This window comes from Lolium rigidum, chromosome 4 (assembly GCF_022539505.1).
Source record: "Lolium rigidum isolate FL_2022 chromosome 4, APGP_CSIRO_Lrig_0.1, whole genome shotgun sequence".
In the NCBI taxonomy this organism is placed as follows: domain Eukaryota; kingdom Viridiplantae; phylum Streptophyta; class Magnoliopsida; order Poales; family Poaceae; genus Lolium; species Lolium rigidum.
In genome coordinates this window covers 144,402,876-144,425,607 of record NC_061511.1, presented here as the reverse complement: position 1 = coordinate 144,425,607, position 22,732 = coordinate 144,402,876, and the positions used below count along the sequence as shown (strand labels likewise).

Sequence of the window (22,732 nt, the reverse complement as noted above, 5' to 3'; positions counted from 1 at the left end):
TGATGTAGTCTTTAATTTAGTCTTTGTTCATCACTTCCATGGGTAAAACGTTTGTGCTCATCTATATCAAGATAACCAAGAGTTAGAAAATAAAAAGATAGTCAACAAGATCATATTCATTCACTTAGTCCTTGAAAGGACAAGTATGTGAACTTTCCCTCAATATTATTAGTTGCATCCAGAGTATTATGCCAGATTTTACTTGTTGAGAGACTATGTTGAAACCATGGTGCTAGTAAGCCTTAGGATAGAACTGATTATTACACTTTTTTTTTATGTCTAGCCCAGCGTAGCCTTATCTTGACTTTCGTTGAACGACAATAGAAGAAGTAGCTTAGTAGGTGTATAGGATCCAGCCTAATTTTTAATTATCTGAATACACCTACATGTTACACTATCTCTATGGCAGTTTCAACTAACATATACTTTTGAGAAAATTTCCTTATATACTCCAAATTTAGCACATAGATGGCAAATGAAATAAATCAGTGAATCAACACATTGATGACAAAATTAATCTGTGCATGTGACATTCATATGACTTTCCTCGAAGTTGATCATGCCAAAGTCAACATCATGTTATTTGGGTACAGGGAGATGCAGGAGATGCAACAATTATATAAGATGAAAATAAAGTTTGAAGCAATTCCATGAAAGGTATATCTTTCTTTCCATCCGAAAGCATGAACACAAACTTTCAATACTCAGGCATCTACTTTCCAACCAATTTAGAGGGGAGACAACCATCATGCCAACCAATTTAGAGGTGTGATCAGCTTATCTCTACTATCTAAAAAACAGGTTACTCTCTAGATGTAAAAGGAAACATTGATTAGGCTAGAGGCATTTCCTACATTATGATTATTTATCTTGAGGACGCCTTGACGCTGGCAAATAATGGTAGGGCGTTCGTCTCCTTTGTAATCCTAGAGTTTTATATGATGAATTTGGGATCGAGTTCTTTGATTTGTTGGTGCAGATCAAGGAGTGTATAAGTGGGCTGTCGCTGCAGCAGTAAGGAGACGCCGTAGCAACATCACATAATAGTGCTCACAGGTGAGGGGATTCCCATTGGTTTGCATGTTGCGGCATTCTTGAGATTTATTTATTGCAAATTTCCAGTGTTTTATGGTCTGTTTGGAGATTTATATTGCTACTTTGTTATGTAGACCCTTTTATTCACGATCCGAATCGATAGGAATAGAAGAAGTGAAGGTTTATTAGGACGTGTCTAACCTGAAATCCCACATGATTTCTTTGCACCATATGCATTTTCCAAAAGGTGCTGATCAATAGAAATTATCTACGGATCGAGGTGCATAGGAGTAACTCATACACGCAATTTCTACAAATTACTACTTTTGTCGAATGCATGCAGGAGCACTATAGCTGCCCCATTATATTAGAGGAGAAAGAAATACACTACTCCCTCCGATTCAAATGATGGGGAATTCTCCCTGATGACAACCAATTTCAGAAGGGCATACAGCTTAGAGGTGTGATTAAGTACCTTCACTCTCCCTATTGATCCGAACACATGTTGTAAACTCTCCCTGATGATCCGCATACACCTTTGTATTAAAGGTGTGATTCCTGGAGGTCTCTCGCACAGCCATGCTTGAGGGTACCCTTTATATGCACGCACCAGAAATCTGATGGGCTTCTCTGATTTGGAGGTGTGAAATTGTAGAGATCTGGGGCAAGTACCGATCTAGTTGCTGCAAAATGATGTAGTTTCCTTTCTTCTGTGCTAATGCGAAATCCCTAAAAATCCCTGAAATGATGGAGTTTCCTTTCGTATGTATGGTAATGCGTTGATTTTGTTGCCTTCAAAAGGTTTAGTTTCCTTTTTCCTCCCCAAAACGATGCAGTTTCCTTTCTTCTGTGTTGATGGAAATCCCTAAAATCCCTGATATGATGGAGTTCCCTTTCGCCTGTATGGCAATGCGTTGATTATGTTGCCTTGGTAAGGTGTAGTTTCCTTTTTCCTCCCTAAAAAGGACGACGAAAGTAGGGGGAGAAGGGGGAACACGTTCCTTCTTTTTAAGTAGTAGAGATATCAGACTTGCATACTACACCATGCAGTGGTATGCCGGGTCACCACAGTTGGTATCAGAGCAAATGCTTTGACCTTAGGATTAAAACCCTTTAAAGGAGACCTATAGGATTGGTAGTGTCTATAGGAAGTTGTCCTAGCTCAACCAAAATCTTATTATGACTTGAGATGGATATTCACTTGAGAATAATCCTGACACACTTGAGTCAACATTCCTTATCTAACTTACCAAAATAAAATAAAGTTAGTTAGCTAATCCCAAACATGTAGTACACCATGAAGTCCTTAAACAATAGATGAGTAGACCCCAGTTGGTATACAATACATGGTAGTCCAAAGAGAGGATACAACCATAAGGAAGATATCCTATTGGAAGAGGTGTACCAACATATGTTATGATTAAGTAAGAGTTATCCAGACCTGTAACAAGAGTAATATCAAGTGATGAAGATAATTAAGAAATCCTAATAGAAGATGTAGACCAAGTTAAGTAATGAGTAAGTAAATTATCCCAACTTGTAAAACAACTGATAGTAAGTAATAACTATGAGTCATATGAGGTAGTATAGACCATGATGAGTCAATCATGGAAGATAAGGAAGAGAGATATGAATAAAATATGATTACTTACATGGTAGAGTTGTTAATCATATATGATTCACTCGAGAATCATTATGTGATGGACTCGAACCTTATAAGTATTTTGGAGGAGTACAATAAGAAGCCAAGTGCTAAACAATAGTGCAAGAATTATGTTCCAAAAACCATGGGAACTGTGTCAAGAACATTAGGTCCATAGCCTTACGATACAATAACTTGGAAGTATAGGAGCTATATTCCAATAGTTATGTGTCTAGAATAGTGATGTTAGAACCAGACATATCATTGAAGTAGTCCTCAATATAATGGAAGCTAAGTTAGTACTTCCAAAGAAAATTAGGTTAACCTTAACTATCCCAGACCACTTTATGTCAAGTTTATCTCATTGCAATTGTGCAATTAAGGTAAATGTTGAGACAAATAGTAGAATCCCATATACTCGTGCCAAGTATCACGATATAAACCAATCTTATGTGGTGTTATATACTACACATCAGAGCCTGATGTTTAGAGATGTCTTACTCAACTATTATATTCAGGCTTATGATGGTGTGTATTATATGCACAAAGCTGAATCTTCTTGGATTTTATTGGAATTTCATTGTTTGACTAGATCCATACATGAAGTTTTACTTTGATATGCAAATGCATGTTGCAATATCAAGTCCTTACTTGGTGCTATAGATCTAGAGGGTAATGGTAAACGTGTGAGGAAGTGACGAATTCTAGAAGATTCTGAAGACAAGATGAAGCTCCACCAGAAGAAAGGAGTAAATTTGTGGGGAGCAACCACAATATTCAGAAGGAAGTACCAACCTAAACTCATGCTTTACCTCAACAAAGGAGTACTTAAGTACATAGGAAGCATGTAGGTGAGAAATATGAGGACTATGGAGTGGTAAAAGTAGAACCATAGTCATTATGGAAGAGGGAATGCATGGGAAATAACTTAGGATACTATAATCATAGTGTCAGTTAGTGGTTCTCTTGCAAAATAAACCCTGACAGAAGGAAGAGGACCTATGAAACCATAGCAGACATAAGAAGACCATAGTTGATATCAGAAGACCACAGTTGGTATAAGATCGATACTGCGAGATAAAGTCGAAGATGTCTCGTCCAGTTGATCAGAACCTATAATAGAATCCATTTTTAGATATCAAATAGCCACAGTTGGTATAACAACCACAGCTGTTATCAGTTGGTATTACAAATAGTCCATGATTTAGTTAGTTGTAACAAAAGTTTGTGAACAAATAAAAATCTTGTCAGCCAAATAGCTAGATCTATAATCATTTAGTTGAAGGATTCACATTGGATGTCCACAATTGAGTGGATACACCACAAAGATTCTTCGCAAAACCTTAGAAGAATATAAACCATAAGCTAGACCTATACCAATATTCTAATCATAAGTCCAATAGTTGGAAGAAAAGGAGTTGAAGATCATAAGAAAACTCTAAGGGGTAGAGTAAAATATTGAGTTGGATGTACAAAAACTCAATATTTTGAGCAAGATAGTTGAGGAAGGTCTGAACTGAGAGGAAGTTCGATTTTATTCTCATAAGACTGTTGAATACTACTTTCAGAAGTATGTCAGACCAGAAGCCGAGGTTCATACCTCGAGGAAGTAAGAAGTGGACTATAACTTGAGAAAGAAAGTAATATTTACTCAGAAGTACGAAAGCTCAAGTAAATCAAGCATAAAGAAGTTGGACGAAGAAAATACCATAGACCAAATACAGTTCAAGAAGGCCAAAGACTGTAGTAGATTGACCATACCAAAACTAAAGTCTATTTGAAAGATTCCTTTCATGGAACCTAAATAATCCAAAATAGTTATGAGTATCAACTATAAACCATGATTGGATGGACTAAATGAGTCTAATCCATTCTTAGGGAAATAAATCATCATGATCATTTCCATGTTAAGTACCTTACTTAGTACCATTATTGCAGTTTTGGTAGTAAGGGAAAAACAAAGACCTATTTTATCAAATAGGAGAATGTTATCCAATTAGTCCTCAAATAAGACTGTCAGGACAAGATGAAGTCCCAATCATTGAATATTCAATGAGAAAGGAAACAAGCTTATAATATTGGAGGAAATCATGGAAGTAAAAGAAGTAATAGTTGTTTGATGTCAAACACTAATGGATTCCAGGAAGAATCTAGACAAGAGATATATTCAATTATATCCAGTGAGATCACCACGGAGTTCGAGAAAAGATGTAGTCTGCACAAGTCAGATCCACACTCCGAAACGTGAGAGAGTTCAAACTTCGAGGACGAAGTTTAGTTTAAGGGGTAGAGACTGTAATATCCCGGGTAATGGGGTTACAAAAATAGAGGAAACGAGATGTGTGCATTGCATTCATGCATAGAAAATGCGGGGAATTTTCGCGCTTTAAAGTAAAACAGTCCACGATAGTCGAAGTTTCACTTGACCTTGGTGGAATTGAAGTAGCTCATCAAGTCCGAGTGTTATAAACCTCAATGTGACTTTGCTAAAACCTTGTTTTGGGTAGAGATAAGTTGATCTAAGGGGTTAGATCAAATGGAATTAAAATCCACACAAGAATTTATTAATCAAGGATCAACTACTTTATCTTATTACAGATCACAACATGATATTACTTGCCATAACATATGAACATCCATTCAATTGGAAATCAAGCATCAATAATTGGAGAAACTATTCCTCACTTATCTTCTCCATGTCTTAAACTAAACCTTGATCCTAACATGAACCTCAGGGTATTCCTTTTACTCCATTCTTGGAAACATAACAAGGTGATAAACTCAAGAAATATAATTCTTCTCTATTCCAAATAGTTATACATCAAACCTAGAGAGGTGAGAGTTCTATTATAATTATTAAAGAAGCTATAACAAAACTTGATCTAAACCTCGGATGTACATCCAAGTATTCAAATCATCATATTTAAGAGAAACCCTAGGATATTATTCCAGACCATCCCTAGAGAGAGAACCCAATTATGTTAAACCTAGATATTGATGATCACATCATTCTTTATGGAGCCTAATATTAGGTTAGCATTGAAGTCCTTCCCAAATGAGAGAGACCATCCATACTAATCCTAGTTCTATTTATTCAAATATCCAAATGGTTAAACCATGAGTTCTTGAGGGAACTTTAAGTAAATATCTCAGGCATTTTCCTGGATATAAAACAATTGAAACAACCATGACCATGACCATCCTAGAAAGTAAAATAGAAGTGATATATCCTAGTTGATCAAGACAATGCTTGATCATGGAAATGAGAAACCATTCCATTAGAAATAATTTAGGAAGCCAAACCTTGATCATTATAAATTGAGTAATGATCATAAACCCTAAGAACTTGAGGTAAGGATATCAAGAACAAGTGGATCATGTCTAACCATGATCATGCTCTTGAAGTATGTGAGGATAAGTTAAACCCTAATAGGATAAGCAGATATCATTAGCCACATGAAATTATAAGGAGATCAATAATAAACAACCCTAGGCTTAGATCCCAACCTTAACTTATGAACCACTTGGTGATCACAGGTATAATTCTACCACATTTACATTCCACTTATTCTTCACTGAAGAACCACAAGAAAACCTTTAGAGATTCAAACTCCATACTCAATATATATAGTGAGAAACCATCCATCCATATGACCAAAGTTAACTATAAAAAGAACTAAAACAACTTTAGTTACTTTAACAATAGATTAAGTTATAATAGAAATCTACTAGTATAAGACAAAACCAATTCTTAAGTTCTTAGTAATTAAAGGAGTACATGAACAAATAAGCAAGTAATCATATTACCTTGATTAGGGGAGATTAAACCCTAGCAAATACAATATGATGGCATCCCAACTCTACAAACTAGGGGTATATCTCAACCCTAGTTTATGTATCACTATGGTGATCATAATATGAACCTAGGCCATAATTGAAATTCAAACCAATTAACATTAGGTGAATATTATTAGAACCCTAGTATGGCATAGTAATAAAATCTTATACTTCATTTATTAAACCTGAGGAAACCTTGTGATACATCTTATAATTAAAACCATAATGTGATTATCAACAACTTATTTCCATATAGCAAAACTAAACCATGATGAGGGTAATATTTACTCTAGGTATTTCAAAGGATTATGAAACCATAACACTAATGTTAGTTTTAATATGGGTTATCATCAAACCTACAAAACCTTAATAAAATGTTGCTCACATGAAATATTATGCAAGTGATTAATTCCTCAAATGGAAACCAAGACATAATAACAATCTCTCGAAAAACTTTGAGATGAAAGTATCCACTCTCATAATTCTAAACATAATTGATTGCATAATAAGAGGAGAATTAAAGGGAACATATAAAATTCATGATTAAATTGTTATTTTGAATAAGTCACTAATATGCAATATAATCTCATCTAAAATAATTGTTCCAATAGAATACTGGTATGAAAGACATGAAACTAAATCTTGATTGAAATTTGCATAATTGAAACATCTGCAAAAGTAAACCAAACCCAAAAATGAATTTCAATGGATAAATATAAAACAGGAAAATAAAAACAGAAAAGAAAAATAGGAGAAACACTTACCTGGCCGTGCAGCCCGTGGAGTGGCCTAAACACTGGCCCAAGCCTGAGCCCAAAACCAGCCCACCTAGCAGCCCAATACCCTTTCGTGGAAATATCAACACGAGAAGATCATCCTCATCTCCTTCTCTCGCATGCCGGCCAGCACGACGACGTGCTCCTACTCCTCTCTCTCGCTGTCGACCTCCCCAAGCTCCAATTCGTGACAAGGCTCGTCTCTGGAGCAGTATAAAAACCCCTGGACGAAACCCTAACTCTGTTTCCCTCTCTCTCTGCTCAATTTCCGCTCAACCCGAAACCCTAGCCGTATAGTCTCCGGCTATCGCCGTCGATTGGGGAAACCCCGTGCCTTGCCGTGACCACCGTCGTCATCAGCACCCTCGACTTGCTCTACGTGCACAAGGAATCGAGCTAAACGCTGCGAATCGACCGCGCCGTCCTCGTCTTCCCCGGCACCGGGAGCAACCGATTCCGGCGATACAGACCTTCTTCGACCTCGCCGTCACCTTCTTCGTGATCACGGTGAGCCCCTGCTTCTCTAGGACCCCCTATTTCCGTCGCGCATGCCTCCTATCGCTGTCGCTTCGCACACCTGTGTGCATCGCCGCGCGACATCGCCGGCGAGCAAGCTCCGGCGACCTTTTAGGAGCGGCGCGGGTACCAGTAGCTTCGTCTTGGCGCGCTGAATCGTTTGGTGTGTGTACCCCGTCCGCGCAAGCCCGGGAACGGCGGCGCCGTCGTCGACTGCCCCGCCGGCCACCGTGAGCTCTGCCACGTAGCCACCACCGTGGCAGCTGACGTGGACGTAGCCCCACCAGTCAGGGACTGTGTGGGTAAACTACCCGTGTAGCTTTAGTCATTTTCTGTTTTAATTTCAAAATTCATAATTGCTGCAACTTCAAATGAATTTAGAAAATTCAATTTAAGTCAGAAAAATATAAATGAGATATCAAAATTCATAGAAAAGAAAACTCTATCTAATAAAGATACAATATGAAATTTTTATTTTTAATAAAAATTCAATTATTTAATACTTATGAAATGAGCCTTTTCTTTAATTCTAAATTGAATTAAAATTCAATAAATTGGAAAACCTTCTAAAATAAATAAAACCCAGTAAGAAAAATAAAGAAAACATTAAAGTTAATTTTCTTTATTTGTTGTTTTGTTAAATCTTTATTAGTGGAAATTTAAAACCTAATTAATAATTACCTTAATTATTAATTGTTTAAAAATAATAAAATGCCAAATTCAATATTATTTTTATCTCCAAGTTACTAATAACTTCAACTTTAAAATAAAGTTATTAATCATAGAAATAAATGGTTAATAACAAACCCTAAATTCCACATGGAATGATTTTATAATCCTATCATTTCATGTGACTCCTAAAACCCTAAATTAATTAGGAACCCTAGTTCCATTAGTACATGTGAAACCTAAATTGTTCTAAACCTAAAACCCTAGGTTAGAACATGTGATCATGGTACCTACTTCCCAAATCATAGGACCATAGTAGCAACTAAATACTTGTCTTGGTCACATAAAATGTAGAATACCTATCACCAACATATGGGTATTCCATATATTCATCCTCATCGAGACCTAACTAATCAAGTGGGGTCAACCAAGTGAAAACCCTAAATCCTATTACCAAAGCCATCATCATTATTTATCCCTATTTAGCATCACACCATTGTGATGAACCCTAATAGCAACCATACCTATTATTTTACATTACATAACCCTGTTCCACTAAACCCTATTAGTATGAGATACTTGTGAACCATTCTATTTAGGAACCCACCATTCTCTACTTAGTGAATTCAATAGCAAACCCTGGACAACCTCAACCCTAATTGATAAACTTCTTATTACTTAAGAAGTATGTTCTTCAAAAGTTATTCCTTTGAAGTAAACAGAAAATCATCATCAACCCTGCCTTAAAGGATAGATAAACCCTAGCTAGCTATCACCAGCAAGATGAAACCACCATGATAGCAACCATAGATAATTAATTGCTAAAGTTGCTCATCAAGCCTAGTTGTTGATGAATCCAACTAGGTTGTGATCCATCTAATACTTACTCCAGAAACTAAATGAAACCATAGTCAACCATAGAACCCCATCAACCTAATTATCATACTTGTTCTTTATTAAAGAACATGTTCTTCAAAAGTTATTCTTTTGAAGTATATGATAATTAATCATTAACCATGACATATAGTACTAAAACCAACCACTATTTATTACATGTTAGGATTACACTAAATCTTATTGCTGTGTGTTATTAATGCTATTGTTATGCTATATTGCAACACCTGTTTATGATACCAAATAATCACACCCCGAATAAGCACCTTGTTTGTGAATCATTCTAAAAGTGCAACACACCCGTAACTAATCGATACCACTCACTAATCCTAAATCATCGGGGTTAGAGCACGCTTAGAACGATTGCATCTCATTCTTATGCATTATTGCATCCTCGCCAATCTTTTAAACATCGTCCTTACCGGACGATGATGCTATTTCAGAATTTGGAGTTATTGCGTATCGAAGACCTTGTCTGCATAATCTTGCAGCCAAGAAAGGCAAGTTCATCACTTGCTCATGTCATTTGAGTATTTCTATCAAATTACTTGCAAAGTATTATGGTTATCACTATTGCATAAAAATCAAAACCACTACTTTCATAACTATGAATATGACTATGTGGTGGGCAATGGAACCATGGATTGTGTTGATATGGTGGAGGTTCCATTGCACGGGTTTATATCCATCTAGGATTAAACAACAAATGTCGCCAGTGATTCTTGTGCCGTAATACCCGTGTTAACCATAAGATCCGGAGTGGGACGGAATAGTCAAAAGTGTTTCCACCTCTCGTTCATCAACGGATGCGCTTTACCGTAGACACTTGTATCTGTCAGGGCAAGCGGTTGGTCGGGGAAGCCTTAAGTCCCCACGGCATAGTCCGTAGACACTTGTCGCTCGAAGTGCAAGCGGTTGGCTGGGGAGGCCTTAAGTCCCCACGGTATTGCGGTCTATGATGGGTTGCAGCTACCGGCGAAGGAGTTTGGTTAACGAGTCCCAAACCGTTGTCGTGGTCGGGGTCCACCCGTGAGTGGGAATAATGGGACCGGCGAGGACCCGTGGTCGGGGTATGCAACAAAGGGTGGGTGTTCGAGGTAGCGGAGGAACATGATTGGCTAGACCTTATACCGGGCCTCACACCAAAGGAAGTGTGGACAGGAATGTACACCTGGTTGGCACCAAGGTTAAGATCTCTTATGGGTAAAGCAACACACCTCTGCAGAGTGTAAAGAACCGTGACTGTCACTCCCTCGTTCCAGGATATGGAAGCTGCGAACGCGGCCGGAAAGGAGCTCCATGAAGTTCTAGTAAACCGGTGAAGGCCGACGGACATAGCTCTTCCGAATAAAAGCAACCCTTTTGAAGAAATGGTTATGAAAACCTGCATTGGTATTAGACTTTCTGGTCTAATGCCGTAGCTAGTGCATTAAACACCTCTTTCCTATAATGAACTTGTTGAGTACGCTCGTACTCATCCCACTCTTAAATCCCCTGCTTAGATATGGAGGCATCGAAGGAGGATCTACAGTGCAACACGAAGATCGAGGAGTTAACAACTACTTCAAGGGACGAGAACTCGTCGAAGAGGCAGATACCACATCCAACAAGGAGAAACCTAGATTAGCAATAGAAAGGAACTAGCTTCCTAAACTTAGCTCCTATTTAGCTAGAATCTATTCTTAGCCTTTATAGCTAGTTAAATACTCTACAAATAGAGTTCGTGATAGGATTAGACTACGAGTCGTTCTTCCGGAGTTATCTGCAGCTTTACCTCATTGTAAAGTAGGAGGCTATGATGATCTTATGTAACAGAGTCGGTGTTGTAATTCTATAGACATGCCTTGGACCCGCATATGTTTCGTTGTACCACTCTGAGCGATATAATACTAGTGGAACGGTGTTTCATTGGTGTTATATCAGACTTGCATACTACACCATGCAGTGGTATGCCGGGTCACCACAGTTACCCTTTTAACCCTGGTCCGGAAGCTACAACCCACCGACCATGGAGGGCTCATTCGGTAACAATGAAATATCTTGCCTAGATCCCGAACCCTCCCCACAGGCCCACCCACCCACCAACCATTCGCCCCATTAGCTCAAAAATACTCTCACACGCCAAAGCTCTGACTCTCTATAGTACTTGATATGCTTCGCCGCCGGCATACTCCTCCACAGCGTAGCCTTGATCGTGTTGGCTGTCCACCCACCTGATCCACTCCCCCGCCGCCCTCGCCACGGACGGATCTGCTTCACCGCCGACCTCGCCACCGACGGATCTGCTTCACCGCCGACCTTGCCACCGACGGATCTTCTTCACCGCCGACCTCATCCACAGTGTAGCAATCAACGCCTTTCCTGTCGACGCACCGGATCCTCTCCAACGGAACCGTGTCTACTTCACCGCGGCCCCCCTCCACAGAAGCCGATCTATTCCACCGACTACCTCGGCGCAGCGGCTGTATCAACTTCACCGAATCCCTTGCCAGCCAACCAGATCTGCTTCACTAACGCCCGCTTCTACTGAAACAGGGTCGACTCATCGTCTCCCGCGTTCGCCGCCGCTGGAATGCAAGTTGCCGCCCCCGTCCACCCCGCCGCAGCTTGGTTAGTACGCTGGCCCGTTAGATCGTGGTGTTTCTTTAGCCATGTTTTGTGTAGTTATTTGCAGATCTCATATGCCATTAAATTTCTTGATGTGTTACTTCGCATGAAGTTCGTTTAAATATTGTACAGTACCAAAGCATTATCCGGTCGCTACCATCCTGTTCATTCTACTAACACCTGTGTGCATCCACATATTTATAGGGGACCCATTCATTTACTGCCAACTGTTTTTGTACTGCATGCTATTCCTTTTATAGTCATGCTATGGGCATTTCCAATCTGGTTGTTCTTATACCACGTCATTAGCTCACCGCTAGCCGCTAGCTGTTTTCTCGTGTCTGCTATTCTTTTACTGCTTTTGTAATCATGCTATGTGCATTTCCAATCCGCTTGCTCTTATACCTCGTCTTTAGCTTATAGCTATTTTTTTCCATGAATGCTCCTGTCGCACAGCTTGTATAGTTATTGCTGCGTGCATGTCTGGTCTTTGTATTGTCGTAGACTAACTTGTCAATGTTATTTTTCCTAGGGATTGATCATGCGAACCACTTATTAGAATATCCAACATTAACAGCGGGGACGCTAGGGAAGGTTGGAATCTGAGTTCTTGGTTGGTAACTTTGGCGGTTTACTTCCGTTATTATCTATAACCTATATGCATTGTTCCTTATGCAAGAGATAAACACTTGGAACCCTGCCATAGAAATGCCATCCATGCTTTACTATGTTTCTGCCTATTTGATATGCTTGTCTTGGAGCAACTGCGAAGGTGATTTGAACCTGACATTTGGTCATTCTTAATGCCAATTTACTTTATGTGGAAAACCTTGGCATTACCCTACTCTAAATCTGAATGTCTGAAATTCGTATCTCATGCAAAGCAACATCTAGTTGGTTTTAATCTGATATCTGGTAAATATTGGCTTATTCATTTGGCGAGCTCAAGTTTTTTGTTATTTGAAACCAAATGACTTGGTCCGAAATGTGATATCTAAACACAGATTAAGGACAATGGAGCAGAGAGGATTAGCATTTCACTTGTGGCTGAACCTAAAATGACAGGCATGTCGACCACGACTAGTGCACGCAAGAGAAGGACCCGCAGCGAGCCGTATGTTCCGCTACATGTCGTTATCCGATCTCTACATTGCGTAATACATGTTTGAATAGTTAATTGTTGTAACTATTTTTGCAATATTACCGAATGCAGCTTTTAGTGAAGCAGTCATCATTAGAAGATAGTCGCCAAAGCGACCTCGTGCAACATTATGATGTAAGTCTCGCTTAGTGCAAGTTCCATACATTGTCTTATTTATGCAACTTGTTATTATCTTATATCTACATTGCATAATAAATGTTTGAATAGTTCACTCGTTGTAACTATGTTTGCAATATTACTAGAATGCAGCTTGTAATGAAGAAGTCCTTAGTAGAAGATAGAGCGCAAAAAGGTTCCGGCGTGAGCCTATGCAACGATATAATGTAAGTCTCGCGCTTAGTACTTGTGACTACCTCATATCGACAATGCTTAATACATGTTTGCATAGTTCATCGTTTAACTCTTTTTGCATTATTATCGAATGCGCTTCGATGAAGCAATCTTCATTAGAAGAGAGGCCCACAAAAAGTTCTGATCTTTGTTCCGATGCATCCTCTAATAGCCGTCAACCTAGACCATTCTTTTCATCAAACAAGTGAACATCTCAAGGTCTGTACTTTATAAAAGACATGGTATTGCTGCTTTAAGGTCCAGTAGCCGATATGTTGACCAAGAGTACACAAGATTCAATCAAGGCGATTGCCAAATGTCAACGTGTTATTGATGATGCTAATAGAAGTCCTCGAATGATTCTATGTAATTTTTTTATTTGGGCACATTAATTGCCTTGTAATTTTCCTAGTTATTTTATTTGTGTATGTAATTGTGTGTATCATTGATATCGGATTTTAGGCTCATGAAATTTAATGCAAGTTGACTAGTCAAACAACCAATGCCCTATAACGATTGGGCCGCCCATTCACGTAGTGTGGGACCCACTTTCATTTTGGGCCGGCTCACTTACTTACCGGGCCGGCCCGTTAACGGAAAGTGGGACCCTCTCGTGCTTTTGGCCCGGCCCACTGTCTTGTTGGGCCGGCCCACTTGCTACATGATGGACCCCACATACTAAATGGGCCGGCCCTTTAAGAGGAAAGTGGGACCCACCTGCATTTTTGGCCCGGCCCACTAGCGTGTTGGGCCGGCCCACTTGCTATATGGTGGACCCCACATACTAAATGGGCCGGCCCTTTAACTGGAAAGTGGGACCCACCTGTGCTTTTGTCCCGGCACACTAGCTTGTTGCGCCGGCCCACTTGCTATATGGTGGACCCCACATACTAAATGGGCCGGCCCTTTAACTGGAAAGTGGGACCCACCTGTGTTTTTGGCCCGGCCCACTATCTTGTTGGGCCGGCCCACTTGCTATATGGTGGACCCCACATACTAAATGGGCTGGCCCATTAACGAGAAAGTGGGATCCACTCGTGCTTTGGCCCGGCCCACTGGCTTGGTGGGCCGGCCAATTTGATCTAATGTGGACCCCACGCACTAAATGGGCAGGCCCGATTAGCAGGAAAGTGGGACCCACGTGCTAATTGGGCCGGCCCAATAACTTCTTGGGCCAGCCCACTTGCTTTAAGGTGGACCCCACTTGGTAAATGGGCCGGCCCGATAACATGAAAGTGGGTCCCACATGTTTTGTGGGCCGGCCCTTTTGCCTGTTGACCGGTCAAACGAGTGCATTCGGCCCAGCCCACATGCTTAGTGGGCCGGCCCATTAATGTTTTGACCAGTCAACCTTAGAGGTTAGGCCCGGCCCACGTAACTAATGGACCAGCCCAGCTATATAGTTGACCGGTCAAACTAAGTCAGCTGGCCCGGCCCGCAAACTTAATGGGCCGGCCCGCTTAAGACGTGACAGGCCTCGTGTGGGCCTACCATCTACCACGGGGTTTCAGCGGTTAACGCCGTTAACCGCGGCTAACGGCGTCCGCCACGTGTCGGCTTGCATGACGTCGGCGAGTCAACGGGCTCCCGGAAACACTTCGCAACGGTCCGATTTTCCGTGGCGGAAGGGCGCCCAAGCGCGACGGACCGAAAAAATCGTCGTAGGACTTTGCCTGACGCAGTTTCGACAACGGAACCCATATCGTCGGGTTAGGCCCATAGGCGACGAAAAATACCCCTTAGCGGACGATTTTGAGACGTTGTCTATCAGAACTTTTCTTGTAGTGTCCTTCTCTTCTCTTGGTTCCTTCCTTTGGTAATGTAGAATTGTGGGGGAATGATGTCAGGAGTGTTTGTCTTGGTCCAATCATGTTGCCCAGGCACTGGGTAAATCACTGGCTTGAAAGCTTCAGCATACATTTCTTTCTTGAAAAATTTGCTCACATAATCCTCTGGAGTTTGCTTGGCCTTGATGATAGCACTGACAGCATGGTTGCAAGGCATACCTGTCACATCCCATCTCCTACAACCACATGTCCTTGCCTCCAGGTTGACAGCATGTGTTGCATCACCCTTTCTGTTGGTCACTTGCCACAACCCAATATCTGCAATCCTTGGAGTGCAAAACCTAGAGTATTTCTTTGACAGCTCTAACATTTCTGTGAAGTGAGGAGTGATTTCCCAACCTGCTGTAGCTGCACCTACCCTTTTTTCATGATTCCTAGTCATCATCTTGTTCTTTATGCCTTCAATCATGGTCCTAATTGGTTTCTTCCTCACATCCATGATGTATCTATTAAATACTTCACTGAGGTTGTTGCCGAGAAAGACACAATAGGCAGACACCGAGTGACTTGTGTTCGGAACGCCAACGCAGTCAGCGTCAGAATAGACAGTCGTCTCCCCGATGACGCCCCCGGCATCCTTTTTTTCATCCGGACGGTGTTATTCGGTCTAGCCGCGTCCCCGCTTACTCGTTTTCCTCCGGAAAAGGGCCTAAATCCATCCGGAGAGCCCAGGCCATCCCCAGCCTCCCGGGGTGCGCTTGGGGAGTCCGGACGAGAGAAAAGTGGAGACAGGCCCGCTCTGTCGGCAAGAAAACAGGCGAATCACACCACTTTCTCGCCGCAAATCCCCCTTCCCTCTCGTAGCTCCCTCGCCGCCGACACCACCCATCGCCAATCCGCCGGCTGGTTGCCTATATTCCGCCATCCCTCCTCCCACCAGCCTATATTCCGTCGACCTCCTCCCGTCTGCCTATATTCCGCCGTCAGGCTACTCCTCGCGTTGTGCCTCGCGTCGACCACGCCCATCACATGTTCGTCCATTTGCCTGGGCGGCCATGGACTCGGACGACAAGGAGGAGCAGATGTTCGCCGAGCTTTTTGAAGAAGAGATGGCAGCCGCCGGGCAAGACGAGGAGCACATGTTGATCCTAGCTTGCTTGTCAGGCCTATACGCGGAGAAGGTAATTGGTCGACGTGGTGGGTCGGCATCAGGTCGCGGGAAGTGCAAGCCGAGGCAGCGAATGGAGGGCTACTGCATGCTCTACATCGACTACTTCGCCGACAATCCATTGCATGGTGAGGCTGTTTTTAGGCGTCGTTTCAGGATGAGCCGGAAGCTCTTCCTGAAAATTGTGTATGCCCTTCGAGACTACGACTGCTACATCAGATGCAAGTTGGATTGCACCGGTATGACATGGTTTTCCGCTCTCCAAAAGTGCATGGTGGCTATGATGATGCTGGCATAGGGAGCTCCTGGTGATGTTGTCGATGACTATCTTCGGATGGCTGAGTCCACCGCCCTTGATTGTTTCTACCGGTTCTGCAGGATAGTGATAGCAGTGTTCGGGGACATCTACTTGAGATCACCCACTGTCGAAGACACTGCCCGGATCCTCGCTGTCAATGAAGCTCGAGCATTTCCAGGGATGCTTGGAATTATTGACTGCATTGCATTGGAAATGGAAGAACTATCTGTTTGCCTGGCAGGAAAAGTACAAGGGTCACAAAAAAGGCTGCACTGTGATACTTGAGGCAGTGGCTACCCATGATCTCTGGATTTGGCACTCCTTCTTTGGTATGCCGGAATCCAACAACGACATCGACATCTTGCAATGCTCGTCGATATTCTCCAAGCTTGTTGAGGGTCATGTTCTCACGGCTGCACTGTGATACTTGAGGCAGTGGCTACCCATGGTCTCTGGATTTGGCACCCCTTCTTTGGTATGCCGGGATCCAACAACGACATCAACATCTTGCAATGCTCGTCGATCTTCTCCAAGCTTGTTGAGGGTCATGCTCTCACGATTGACTTTGTGATCAATGGCCGGCACTACAACAAGGGATACTATCTTGCGGACGGTATCTATCCAAAGTGGGTAACATTTGTGAAGACTATCTCAAGCCCTGAAGCATGCAGAGTTTGTCAAGGAACAAGAAGGTTGCAGAAAGGACTTCGAGCGTGCATTTGGTGTCCTCCAGCAGAGATTTGCTGTAGTCCGGTTCCCCGCTATGACGTGGTCCAAAGATCAGATGTGGGAGGTGATGAACTATTGTGTGTGCTTACACTACATGATTATTGAGAATGAGCAAAAGTATCCAGTTCCTCCGAGCGAGCAAGCTGCACCATATGATAGAGAGTCCTCTTGCACAGCCTAATTACCAGGTGCTGGAATCGTGGGCTTCGCTCATCGCTAAGCGTCAGGAGATTCGAGACTCTAAAATGCATCAACAGCTGCAGGATGATCTGGTGGAGCACATATGGAGGCTTCGAGGCAACACCAACTAGTTTCCATTTGATTTGTTTCAAAACTTGTTCAATTATTTTCTTGCTTTGTTGAATTGTAACAATTATTTGTAAAAATAGGCCAAATATTGGCCAAAATTTAGCAAATACGCTGAACTGTGAGTTTATTTGTGAAAATAAAGCCCAATACGCCGATCGACGGGCACCTAGCTGGGGGGTGGATGGAAGTTCGGTGCTTCCAACGCCAAACTTTCATCCAATCCGGTAGTAATTCACACCGGATTTGGCCGTGGGGAGCACGAACGGCTGGAGGTGCTCTAATCAGTGGTGTCGCAGATGTAGTGAAGAACACGCTTGACGAGTAGCAAATGATTCGCCATGAGATCATGGATGTGAAAACAAATCCGCTGCACTTCATAAGAGATGTGTAACCAAGTAAAAGTGAGGTACTAAAAAAACCCCAACAATGTTGCGGATACTGAGTAGGATCTTCCGCATGATCACTAGACTTGGATGAAATCTTGGAGGCCATGAAAACTGGAGTGAGAGGGTCTTAGCTTGCAATATACCCGTGCCCTCAAGAAGCTCAAATGAATACATTTCCTAAGAGAGGAACAGAAAGTCTTTGTTGTGCTTGATCGAGATGCCTAGAAAATAGGTCACCCATGCCAATCATGCTGAGTTAGGATATTAAACTATGCAACAAACTGGAAGAAGACATCATTGATACGTCTCAAACGTATCTATAATTTCTTATGTTCCATGCTAGTTTTATGACAATACTCACATGTTTTATATACACTTTATATCATTTTGATGCATTTTCCGGCACTAACCTATTAACAAGATGTCGAAGCGCCGGTCTCGTTTTCTCGCTGTTTTTGGTTTCAGAAATCCTACACAGGAAATATTCTCGGAATTGGACGAAACAAAAGCCCAGGGTCTTATTTTCCACGGACCTTTCCAGAAGACCGAAGGAGATACGAAGTGGGGTCACGAGGTGGCGACACCACCTAGCGGCGCGACCAAGGAGGGGCCCGCACCGCCCTATGGTGTGGGCCCCTCGTGAGCCCCCCGACTCTGCCCTTCCGCCTACTTAAACTCTCCATCGCGAAAACCCTAGTACCAAGAGCCACGATACGAGAAAACATACTGTGACGCCGTCGCCACCAATCCCATCTCGGGGGATTCAGGAGATCGCCTCCGGCACCCTGCCGGAGAGGGGAATCATCACCGGAGGACTCTACATCATCATGCCCGCCTCCGGATTGATGCGTGAGTAGTTCATCTTTGGACTATGGGTCCATAGCAGTAGCTAGATGGTTGTCTTCTCCTCTTGTGCTATCATTTTAGATCTTGTGAGCTGCCTATCATGATCAAGATCGTCTATTTGTAATGCTACATGTTGTGTTTGTTGGGATCCGATGAATATGGAATACTATGTCAAGTTGATTATTGATCTATCATATATGTGTTGTTTATGATCTTGCATGCTCTCCGTTGCTAGTAGAGGCTCTGGCCAAGTTGATACTTGTAACTCCAAGAGGGAGTATTTATGCTCGATAGTGGGTTCATGCCTCCATTGAATCTGGGACAGTGACAGAAAGTTCTAAGGTTATGGATGTGTTGTTGCAACTAGGGATAAAACATCGATGCTTTGTCTAAGGATATTTATGTTGATTACATTACGCACCATACTTAATGCAATTGTCTGTTGTTTGCAACTTAATACTGGAAGGGGTGCGGATGCTAACCCGAAGGTGGACTTTTTAGGCATAGATGCATGTTGGATAGCGGTCTATGTTATTTGTCGTAATGCCCTAAGTAAATCTCATAGTAGTCATCATGATATGTATGTGCATTATTATGATCTCTCTATTTGTCAATTGCCCAACTGTAATCTGTTCACCCAACATGCTATTTATCTTATTGGAGAGACACCACTAGTGAACTGTGGACCCCGGTCCATTCTTTTACATCTGAAATACAATCTACTGCAGTCTCTGTTCTCTACTGTTCTTCACAAGCAAACATCATTCTCCACACCATACGTTTAATCCTTTGTTTACAACAAGCCGGTGAGATTAACAACCTCACTGTTAAGTTGGGGCAAAGTATTTTGGTTGTGTTGTGCAGGTTCCACGTTGGCGCCGGAATCCCTGGTGTTGCGCCACACTACACTCCTTCGCCAACAACCTTCACGTGGCCTTCATCTCCTACTGGTTCGATAACCTTGGTTTCTTTCTGAGGGAAAACTTACTGCTGTGCGCATCACACCTTTCTCTTGGGGTTCCCAACGGACGTGTGCATCACGCGCCATCAAGACTGTTTTCTGGCGCCGTTGCCGGGGAGATCAAGACACGCTGCAAGGGGAGTCTCTCACATCCAATCTCTTTACTTTGTTATTGTCTTGCTTTACTTTATTTACTGTTTTGTTAGTTACTTGCATTTACTTTATTTCATTTGTCTTGTTTGCTTTCTTTATATCAAAAACACCCAAAAATTAGTTACTTGCATTTACTTTATTTATCTTTTGTTTATTTCATCATGCTTCCTCCTAAGTTTACTTTGAAAGATATACCAGTAGGGCGTGGGTCTATCATTGGAAGAGATAATATAGAAGAATTTTTCACTCATGTTAGTACGGTTAAAGATTTTGAAGATAGATCCTTGGTAGAACTCGCTCCTACTTATGAAATTGCTACTGCCTCTTTAGTGCACATGTTGGAAGCTAGATTTGTTAATCTTAATCCTATAATGCAACATATGTTTCTTACACTTTCTGATATGGAAGAAGGAGAGAAGAAAGATTTTGTTTTAGAAACCCTTCTTAAAGAATTTGGTGATGTAGCTAAAGAAGCTAGAAAAGTCTTTATTAAACATAAGATGCTTGGCTTTTATACTAATTTTACAAGTACCCTTGAAAATATGGAAAAAGATAGGCTAAAGTACACTAATAAAACCAATTATGACGGGGAGATTAAAGTACCAATACCTCTTAAGCTCATAGGAATACATGAGGCACTAGAAAAGAATTTCGATTGGATTGTTCCTAAAAATTTATTTGAGGAGGATAGTAAGCCTAAAAGTAATGAAAGAGGGGCCTCTGAAACTTACATAGACAACATACAATGCATTGTTGAGAAAACTCCCAACTCTAATGTTGATGCTTCATCTCTTGATAATACTTGAGTTACACTTTCTACGCCTAGCTGAAAGGCGTTAAAGAAAAGCGCTTATGGGAGACAACCCATTATTTTATTTCTGCAATTTTTGTTTTATATTTGTTTCTTGGAAGTTGTTACTACTATAGCAACCTCTCCTTATCTTTACTTTATTGCATTGTTGTGCCAAGTAAAGTCTTTGATAGTAAGGTTGATACTAGATTTGAATTTCTGCGCAGAAACAGATTTCTTGCTGTCACGAATTTGAGTAGATCTCTCTGTAGGTAACTCAGAAAAATCAGCGAAACTTCATGAGTAATCCTCAGATATGTACACAACTTTCATTCAATTTGAGCTTCTTCATCTGAGCACGTTAAGTGCCTCTAAAAAATTCGTCTTTACGGACTGTTCTGTTTTGACAGATTTTGCCTTTTATTTCACTTTGCCTCTTTTACTGTGTTGGATGGATTTCTTTGTTCCATTAATTTTCAGTAGCTTTGGGTGATGTCCAGAAGTGTTAGGAATGATTGTGTCCTCTCTGAACATGTGGATTTTTGATTATGCACTAACCCTCTAATGAGTTTGTTTTGAGTTTGGTGTGGAGGAAGTTTTCAAGGATCAAGAGAGGAGGATGATACAATATGATCAAGAAGAGTGAAGAGTCTAAGCTTGGGGATGCCCCCGTGGTTCATCCCTGCATATTTCAAGAAGACTCAAGCATCTAAGCTTGGGGATGCCCAAGGCATCCCCTTCTTCATCGACAACTTATCAGGTCACCTCTAGTGAAACTATATTTTTATTCTGTCACATCTTATGTGCTTTACTTGGAGCGTCTGTATGCTTTTATTTTTGTTTTTTTTGAATAAACTCGGATCCTAGCATTCTTTGTGTGCGAGAAAGACACGCTCCGCTGTTTCATATGAACACTGGTGTTCTTAGCTTTACTTTTAATGTTCATGGCGAAGGTTGAAAACTGCTTCGTTCATTGCTATTTGGTTGGAAACAGAAAATGCTCCATGTGGTAATTGGTATATTGTCTTGAATAATTTGATACTTGGCAATTGTTTTGAGCTCTCAAATAGATCATGTTTAAGCTCTTGCATCATGTAGTGTTGAACCTAGTAGTGGAGAACTACCATAGAGCTTGTTGAAATTTGGTTTGCATGATTGGTCTCTCTAAAAGTTTAGATATTTTCTGGTTAAGGTGTTTGAACAACAAGGAGACAGTGTAGAGTCTTATAATGCTTGCAATGTGTTCTTATGTAAGTTTTGTTGTACCGGTTCATACTTGAGTTTGCTTCAAACAACCTTGCTAGCCAAAAGCCTTGTACTGAGAAGGAATGCTTCTCGTGCATCCAAAACCTTGAGCCAAAACCTATGCCATTTGTGTCCACCATAACTACCTACTACATGGTATTTTGCTGCCATTCCAAGTAAATTGCTTGCGTGCTACCTTTAGAATTTCATTCCTTGTCTTTGCAATACATAGCTCATGGGAAAATAGCTTAAAAACTATTGTGGTATTGAATATGTTGGTTATGTATCTTATTTCTTATAAGTTGCTTGTTGAGCGGTAACCATGTTTCTGGGGACGTCATCAACTATTACACCTTTGTTGAATATCATGTGAGTTGCTATGCATGTTCGTCTTGTCTGAAGTAAGGGTGATTTATCATGATTAAATGGTTTGAGTATGCATATTGTTAGAGAAGAACATTGGGCCGCCAACTTAAGCCATGTATCATGGTGGAAGTTTCAGTTTGGACATCAATCCTCAATCTCTTATGAGAATATTATCTGTTGTTGAATGCTTAAGCATTAAAGAGGAGTCCATTATCTGTTGTCTATG

General features: G+C 41.4%; 1 long non-coding RNA gene across 1 annotated transcript; it reads left to right on the top strand.

Moving 5' to 3' along the window:
* Window positions 1-989: 989 nt before the first annotated feature.
* LOC124705955 lies at window positions 990-1,778 on the top strand. Its single transcript, XR_007004202.1, has 3 exons — window positions 990-1,056; window positions 1,379-1,496; window positions 1,585-1,778. It is a non-coding gene; the product is annotated as an uncharacterized LOC124705955 (long non-coding RNA).
* Window positions 1,779-22,732: the final 20,954 nt, after the last annotated feature.